This window comes from Barbus barbus, assembly GCF_936440315.1.
Source record: "Barbus barbus genome assembly, chromosome: 45".
NCBI lineage: Eukaryota > Metazoa > Chordata > Actinopteri > Cypriniformes > Cyprinidae > Barbus > Barbus barbus.
In genome coordinates this window covers 15,358,791-15,367,608 of record NC_136723.1, presented here as the reverse complement: position 1 = coordinate 15,367,608, position 8,818 = coordinate 15,358,791, and positions in this window count along the sequence as shown.

The following is an 8,818-nucleotide window of genomic DNA, read 5'->3' as shown; positions in this document are numbered from 1 at the left end:
TTTGGCACGACCTCAAGAGGGCGATTCACAGCATCCATCCCAACAATATTGCAGTTTTGTACAAATCCAACAGTTCACAACATGATAAATTGGCATCGGTCAACATTAAAGCAAACATTGTAGCGACAGCCCTGTGTTAAAACCGTTTTGTCATTGTTTATTTCACTAAACAGCCTGTGGATAATGGCATCAAGTGAAGGACTAGTTGTAAATGATCCTTTGGTTAATCTATTATTTGTTTTGGAGTCGTTCATTTTGAGGTTTAGACTTGATCTAAGATGTCTTGTTTTAAAGAGGTACAGAATTCTATTTAAGCGCCACTGTTTAGCCCCTGCGCCCCCGCTCCACAAGTCGCTGTCAAGAACGATTCAGCGGCTCATCAGTTATGGGCCTGCCACTGTCATGTGGCCCTCGATGAAGTCGTCAGTTCGGTTCACTGTCAGCTCTCTCCTGGCCTGGCCACATGTGATAAAGCCTCCGCGGATCCTGGTCCTCACAAGTTGACATAGAGCAGAGTTGACATGCTATTCAGTGGCATCTCTGCAAAGCACATTAAACAATTCACACTCCTCACCACCCATCCTCTAGATGTGCAGGTCAGATCACGACCAATCAAAGTCTTAACTGCCTGTCTTCACATGCAAAGGAAAATATTAGCATAAATATTTGCAGTGGAATGAAATGCTAACTCTGTATACATCAAATCATTCTATAGGAATTCTTTGAAAATGTAATGTACATGAAAAAAAAAGTTATTTGCATCAGACCTCTTCCTAAATATTGCGTACATCAAAAAGTCAAGTTGCTTTAAAATTGAACATACATCAAAGGATCCTATAGAATTCTTTATGAATTACATCAATGAATTCTATACAATTGTTTTTAAATGCTGTTCATGTCAAAGTATCATATGAAATTGTTTCTAAATTCTACATACATCTAAGGAGCCTATAGAATCATTTTGTACATACATCAATGAGTTTGATTGTACATACAATGAATTCTATTTTGTTACTTTTGAATTCTGCATACAAAGGATCCTATGAAATTGTTTCTCAACTCAACATGCATTAAGTAGCCTGTAGAATTATTTACAAATTACATCAATGAATCCTGTATAATTGTTTTTAAATTCTGCATACATCAAAGGATCCTTTGATATTGTATCTCAATTCTACATGAATATAAGTGTGACAATTCGTAGGAGCTAGGGAACGAAGGAGCGAGGAGACCAAGAATGCTTCTAGGCTTGAGGCCTCAAGGGGCAGGGTTCAGGAACAGAAGGTCTCCAGGGCGGCGCCCGTTCCGGGACCCATGCTGCGCTGCCGCAGTCAGCGGACTTGTTTTTTTTTTTTAATTCTACATACATCAAAGTGTCATGTTTTTTTTTTTTTCTAAACTCTGTTGTACATCGAAGGATCCTGTCAAATTGTTTCTAAATTCAAAATGCATAAAATAATCCAATTGCTTTTTAATTGTACATACATCGATTGATCCTACAGAATTATTTTTAAATTCTACATACATCAATGGTTTCTATGATTGTTATTAAATTCGACATACACCAAATGATCCAGTTGCTTTTAATTGTACATACATCAAAGGATCCTATAGAATGGTTTCAAAATCCAACATGTATCAAAGAAACCGTCTCAGGTTACGCATGTAACCATGGTTCCCCGAAGGGAACGAGACGCTGCATCCTAAGACGCTAAGGGAACGCCTTCAGCGTGACCGCGCTCTGAATCATCTGTACAATCAGTCAAATGGAAGGGCGAGGCGTCATGGGCGGGTGACATTACGACCAGGAAGCTATAAAGGCACGTGCAGCAGAGCCGGCTTCAGCTTCTAGGAATGAAGCAAGCTCTGGCAGGGATGCCGGAAGTGTGGCTTCGAGACGCAGCGTCTCGTTCCCTTCGGGGAACCATGGTTACATGCGTAACCTGAGACGTTCCCCTTCAGGAACTCGAGCTGCGTCCGAAGACGCTTAGGGAACGAGATACCCACGCCGCCAGACTGACAAGTCCCTGCCTAGTAGTGTGTACTAGGACGAGAGGACAGAAGAGCCCGAGCGGTTCGAATGTTGAGGTCATAAAACCTTACAAAAGTGAGGGGCGTGGACCACCCAGCAGCGTTGCAGATGTCCTGCATAGACACACCTGCTAGGAAGGCCTTGGAGGCCGCCACACCTCGGGTTGAGTGAGCTCTGAGCTTTTTTTTTTTGACAAACAACACCAGATAAGACTCACAAAACAAATATCGGACTGACAGACACACAGAGTGCTTGCTGAATGACAGAAAGCTGAAGCCGGCTCTGCCGCACGTAGCTGCCTTTATAGCTTCCTGGTCGTGACGTCACCCGCCCGTGACGCCTCGCCCTTCCATTTGACTGATTGTACAGATGATTCAGAGTGCGGTCACGCTGAAGGCGTTCCCTAAGCGTCGTCGGACGCAGCTCGAGTTCCTGAAGGGGAACTATAGTTGCTTGTAAATTATGCATACATCAAAGGATCCTATGTAATTGTTTCTAAATTCTACATATGTCAAAGAACTTATTTGCTTTTAAATTGTACATAAATCAAAGGATCCCATAGAATGTGTTATAAATTCGACATACATCAAAAGATCATTTGGACCTCTTTTGAAATTATACATTAACAGATCTTATATAATTCTCTCTAAATTGCACATATTCCAAATGATCCTATGCACATAACTCTTTTCAAACCATACAAGTAATTATTTTTCTAAATTGGGCATCAATCAAAAGATTCTATGCAGTTCTTTTTGCGTTCCGCATATATCAAAGGATCCTTTGAAAATGTATCTATATATTTCCTTCACCTTTGCTGGAATTTCACTCTACCATCTCTGACATAATATGCCAACATATGCAACAGAGAAGCAAGTATGGGCGAAGGGTCTTTTCTGTTTCACGGGCCACCTGCTAAACTCAGCAACCATTGTCCCTCATGACCTCTCTTTAAATCACGTGGCTGCGGTTTTGTGTCCTCTCCCACTTACTGAAGGTTAAACTGTCAACATGCCCCTGGAGGTGTAAAGTTGAGAGAGTTATTTCAGACAGAGGGTAGAAGACAAGAAACATCAAGTTCAAACGACAGATTTTGTGAAGCTCTTCTACAGACAGATTTCACACAGATAGGTTTACCACCATTTGATTCACTAAACACCGCTCTGAGATAAACCCTCGGGTTTGACGTCACATGTACACAGTACATCTGAAACGATCATTATTATCTGTAAACTTGTAGGCACATTCAAATGAAAGCAACTTAAACAAATCAGACTTATCTTAGAGATGTATAAAACATGAATTTATTCACCAGACAATATCATTCATTTCGAATTCCAGGTGTTGATTCAACACAGTCATCGGCATCTTATGTCTATCCTGCAGTGCAAATTAATGTGCGTCAGAGGGAATATGTTATTTGGTTTATCTTCGATTTTCACACCTCTAAATATATTTCACACCTTCATTTGTAAACTAGCTCTAAGGAAATTGAAGTCAGATTCCATCCAAGCAGCATAGAGGAATTTATGTATGTGAAGCTTGGCCTAGATTCAGTAGTTTAAATATTGTTTGTAATAGTTTGATATTGAAAGCATGTTTGGTGGAGATGATCGACTCTCTGGAGAGAAATCACAGTAAATGATTTGCGCAGCTAACAGAGCGATTGTGCCCACAACATTAGTGCTGAACGCAGTTGCATAGCACAATTTTCCATCTTGCAGCTTGATTTAGACAGCTAAATTATCAAGGATGCAGCAAATTACAACAACCTGGTGTGCTTTACTGCAACAAGAAAAGGATAGTTCATATAAAACACTGAACGTTCTGTCATCATTTACTCACCCTCATGTTGTTCCAAATCTGGATGACTGACTTTCTTCTGCAAAACACAAAAGAAAGATATTTTGAAGAATGTTGATAACTTCTAGGATTGACATGAGGGTGAGTAAACAATGACAGAATTTTAATTTTTGTGTTTACTTACTTCCAGGCAATCAGCGCTAGAGTGTTTTAAATGGGTGCGTTCTATAATAAGCCTGATTTGCATAGAAAGAAGTCATGTTTGTATGGTAAATAATACCAGTGGCTTAATTTACAATTATATTTATCAAATACTTCCACCAGAGAAGCACAGTCAACCACGGAAAGACGTCAATACACACCATTTTTCAAGTTCAAGTCCACCGACGTTAAAGGCAGGGTAAGTAATTTCTGGAATATTTGAAATCACTAAAACAAACACGCCCCTACCCCAAAAGGGTCTCGCCCCTATTTTGATAGATCCGCCACACATATAGCCTATGTAGCATAGGCAACCCAGGCAACGATTAGTTCTGTGAAACATAAGTCGCTTTTCTACCGAAATTACCTGGAACAATATGTCCCAGGAACTTTTTTCACCTCAGACCTGTTGTTGTCTGCGTTTCCATCGCAGTCTAAACTACAGAGAAGATTAGGCAAATAGTCTGGTGATGAAATGTTAGATCTGCGCATGTTTCTTAATATCAAGTACGCAAATTTCGGCCTTGCATCCTCGGTAAAGCGGACTTGAGTTAGACTCGGGAGTGTGAGCTCCCATGGACGGAACGACACAAGTCCAGTAATTCTGCAAAGAGCAGTGTACTTGATAACGTCAGTCAGCTCGCTTTGGCTGCTGCAATGTTCCTCACTGTATTTACAGAAGAAATATATCAAACATTTGCCTCTTTTCGTATTCATTTAAACATATTAATAGAACAATAGAATAAAGACCAAAGATTACCTGTTAGATTTACCCAAAACGTATTATATTTTATGTTTATCCACTACAGAGACATCAGAACCAGCGGCAAATGTCAGAAGGACTAGCCGAGGTTATGCTCCTCTCTTCGGGATACATGAGCACTGAGCGCCCGGTGATCGCGTGGAGCTCACGTCTCCGAAATCAGCAAAGCACATTTTCAAATAGGCACTGTTTTTATAAATAAACTGCAGATTTGAGTTTTAAACAACTACATTCTCGGCTGAAATACACTCGTCCAGTGGAGGCAGACTTTAGCTGTTGTCCGGTGTAGACACAGTGTTACTCGCCTATCGAGAAGAAACAAAGCAACATCGCAGGTCTTCCGCTCCTTGAGTTCTCTCCAGCGCTGGAAAGCTGATCCAATATGTACATGGGTCCTACTTCTTGCCTTATCGTTCCACAGTCGTTTTCCTCTTTTGTTTTTTATCCGCCATCTCTATCTTTCTGTCGCTCGGCTTGGCTGTTCACTGAACGCTCTCTCCTCCACATCACGAGTAGACACACCCCTTACTGCTGATTGGCTACAAGTTTGTTTTGGTACTCGCCCCGACTCGGTTTTCTAAAACGTTTTTGAAAAATTACATACCCTGCCTTTAAAGGGTTAGCTCACCCAAAAATTTTAATTGTCATTAATTACTCACCTTCATGTCATTCCAAACCTTTAAGAACTTTGTTCATCTTCGGAAGACAAATTAAATATTTTTGATGAAATCCTAGAGCTTTCTGACCAGGGGCAGACTGGCCATCTCGACATTCTGGAGAAGTCCAGAACGGCCATCCATCCAACGGCCGTCGGCCTGGCCGGTTCATTATCAAAGAAAAAGTGTCAGATTAAGTGACGCAGAGTGTCTGGCACAGATGGTAAAGCATATGTTATGATCCTTTTGACGCGATCGATCTGGGTTCGAATCCGCCTTTTGTCTAACTTTTTTTCCTCCCTTTTCAAATTTCAAATCACATCAGAAAAGCATTTTGTTTTTTTATAAAAATGAAGGAAATAATCAAAAAGTTTAAAATAAAGTATCGGGTAGGGTTAGGGTAGGTGTAGGGAGGGTTTTATTGTCCCAAAAAAGTGGCATTCATTTAATAATTTGAATTAAAATTACACTCATTAAGTTATTATTGCATACTGTTTTATAATGTATTGCAATACTGAGGTGCAGATAATTGCCACTATTTGCAATAAGTAGTATAAATAGCAGAAAATCCTGCTATTAGAGTAAATAGAATAGCTATTTGCACTAAATAGCATCTGTTGCTAAGAAAATATGTTATTTTCATTTAGTGCAAATAGCCGCTGCCTTAAGTGATTCTACAACGGGTTACATTTGAGAGATATTGAGTTAGAAAATACAGTTAATGAAGCCGCCTATAAGGTGATTAGTCTGATTAACATGACACACAGACAAAGAGACATATACTCAAATTGAAGAATTCTGTTGTTTCAGGTTTCTATATTCTAGGTTTATGTTTATCATTGTCATATTATACATTTTGCGTTCTGCTCTTTTTATGTAGATTTAAAGTATTTTAGTTTATACAATAATATATATTTATTTCAATCCCATTCTGAAAAAAAAAATAGAAACCAGCACATAATTTGTAATGGTTTTACTGATTATAATGAGAATTGTATTGGTTTTAATGGAAACTGTAATGGTGCCTGTTTTTCCTCTACTGGTAATTGGTCATTAAAAAAAAAAAACACTAAATCCTAATGTAATATGTCCCAAAACACACCACAGGAAACCATTATTTAATTGTTTTAATGGTTAAAAGTTGATAGTTTGTAATGTTTGTAATGGTATTTGTAGTGGAAATCATTAGAATTTTTGTGATGGTTTCTATTGTTTTTGTCAGCAGGGTCACCGTGGGTGATGTTATTTGCAATAAATGCGACAGGATTGCTGCAATATTGTGAGTTATAGCGACTGATTGTACTGTAGTTGTGGTGGGCCTATTTGGGAGAAAATCCAGGGCCGTTTTTTACTCCCACTCCGACCCGGTTTGTGACCCTGTATACACAGCAACACAACTGACACGTTCAAGGCCCAGAAAGGTAGTTAGGCCATTGTTAAAATAGCCCATGTGAAATCAGTGGTTCAGCCGTATTTTTATGAAGCAACGAGAATACTTTTTGTGCGCAAAGAAAACAAAAATAACAACTTTATTCAACAATTTCTTCTCTTCCGTGTCAGTCTCCACCTCGCGTTCACGAGAGTATGCAGGAGCCGGTGTTAATAATCTGTTTCACTCAGGCGTACAGTACATCACAATATTGAATAGTCAATTCTGGAAAGGTAAATGATACTGGGTGAAATTTTGAGTGCTGAAATACCGCAAAAATAGCTATTAACTACTTAATAAATTCAGTCTTCTGTGGATGGACAGGATTTCTGGATTACTGATTAAGCAAATGATTTTGACAATATGCCTCAATTCAAATCTGAGATTAATTCATGATTATTTAATTTGTAGTTAATTTGCATAGCTAAGTAATCCCACTGCAGTTTGCTTTTACCGAGTAAATACACTGTGTGTTCGCACGTTTATGTACTTGACTGTCCTCTGGTATGTTTCCAACTAAGCGATATAAAACATCCATCATCTCCTCTCCCGCTGGTGTAAAGGAGTAGGAAGAGGGTGAACACATAGGCTAATCAGATTACCAACCACCCACAGACTACAGCAGTGTAAGAACACTACCCGGACGCCTTAGCACTTACCCACCCAAAACTTGAGCGAGGGAAGGGGGGGGGTTATACATGCTTTTAGCAAGTGCTGTGAAAGCCTGTGTGGAGTCTCAGTGTGACATTCACATCCAGGGAATGTAAGAGAGAAGACTCATTAAACTTCCAGCTGGTTTTATCGGCAAGATCCCTCTGAAGCTGTCGGATGACAGAGGTGGAGGAGCTCCTATAGATCTGACTTCTAATTACGGCCAAATCCAAGCAGGAACTGAGACTTTACTGGGAGGCTTTAAAGGGATATGTCACCCAATCATGAAAATTATGTCTATTTATTTGCCTTCATGTCATTCCAAACCTGAAATTTCTTTCTTTTCTGGAACATGAAAGGAGAATTTTTGAAGAATATCGCTGACCATTCTTTTCCATTTAATGAAAATGAACATGGCTGTCAAGCTCCAATCTATCTATCTGTCCGTCCGTCCGTCCACTTATCAATCTCTGTCTGTCTGTCCATCTGTATTGTTTTATCTGTCTGTCTTTCTGTCTGTCTCTGTCTGTCTGTCTATCTATCTATCTATCCTTCTGACCGTATTGTTTTGACTGTCCATCTGTCTGTCTATCTATACAGTATATCTGTCTGTATGTCTTATCTTTCTCTCTGTCATTCTATTGTTCTACCTCTCCACCCATCCACCCATCATAAACATGGTTCATATGACTCATGCGTTATATTCCATCTTTTGAAGTCATACAGTAGTTTTGTGTAACAGACTGAAATTTAAGTTGATATTCTTGTCCTTAATGAGAAAAGTGGCATATGATTCATGGACTAATCATTCTTTTGAGTCAAATCTCCGTGATTTGTTGAAAATATTCTAAGGATATTCTGGTGTTCTACAAAGGAAAGAGGTTCATGTGGGTTAAAAAAATTATGTGGGGGTACGTAAGTGACAGAAATGTAATTTATTTTGGTGAACTGTTCCTTTAAAGTGGAGATGAATGTTTAGTGTGAGAGCACATGGTGAATTGTACTGACAGACCCTGAGGTACGTAGGACATGCCACATTTGTCCCTAGATGGGGAGAGAAAAGAGAGAGCAAAAAGTACAAAGCACATGCTCCAGAAAATGGCAAATTAAAAAAAGACATCGGATTCCTGGTGTGGAGCTCATTATCAGGTAATCTTAATTACAACGTATTTCATCACCTTGTGTTGAAAGAAGGGTTTTTAAGATGTGTATTCATATTCATTGGTGTTATTATGACAAAACCACACTGAATATAGTTAAACAGCTTTTAAAAGGTTAATTTA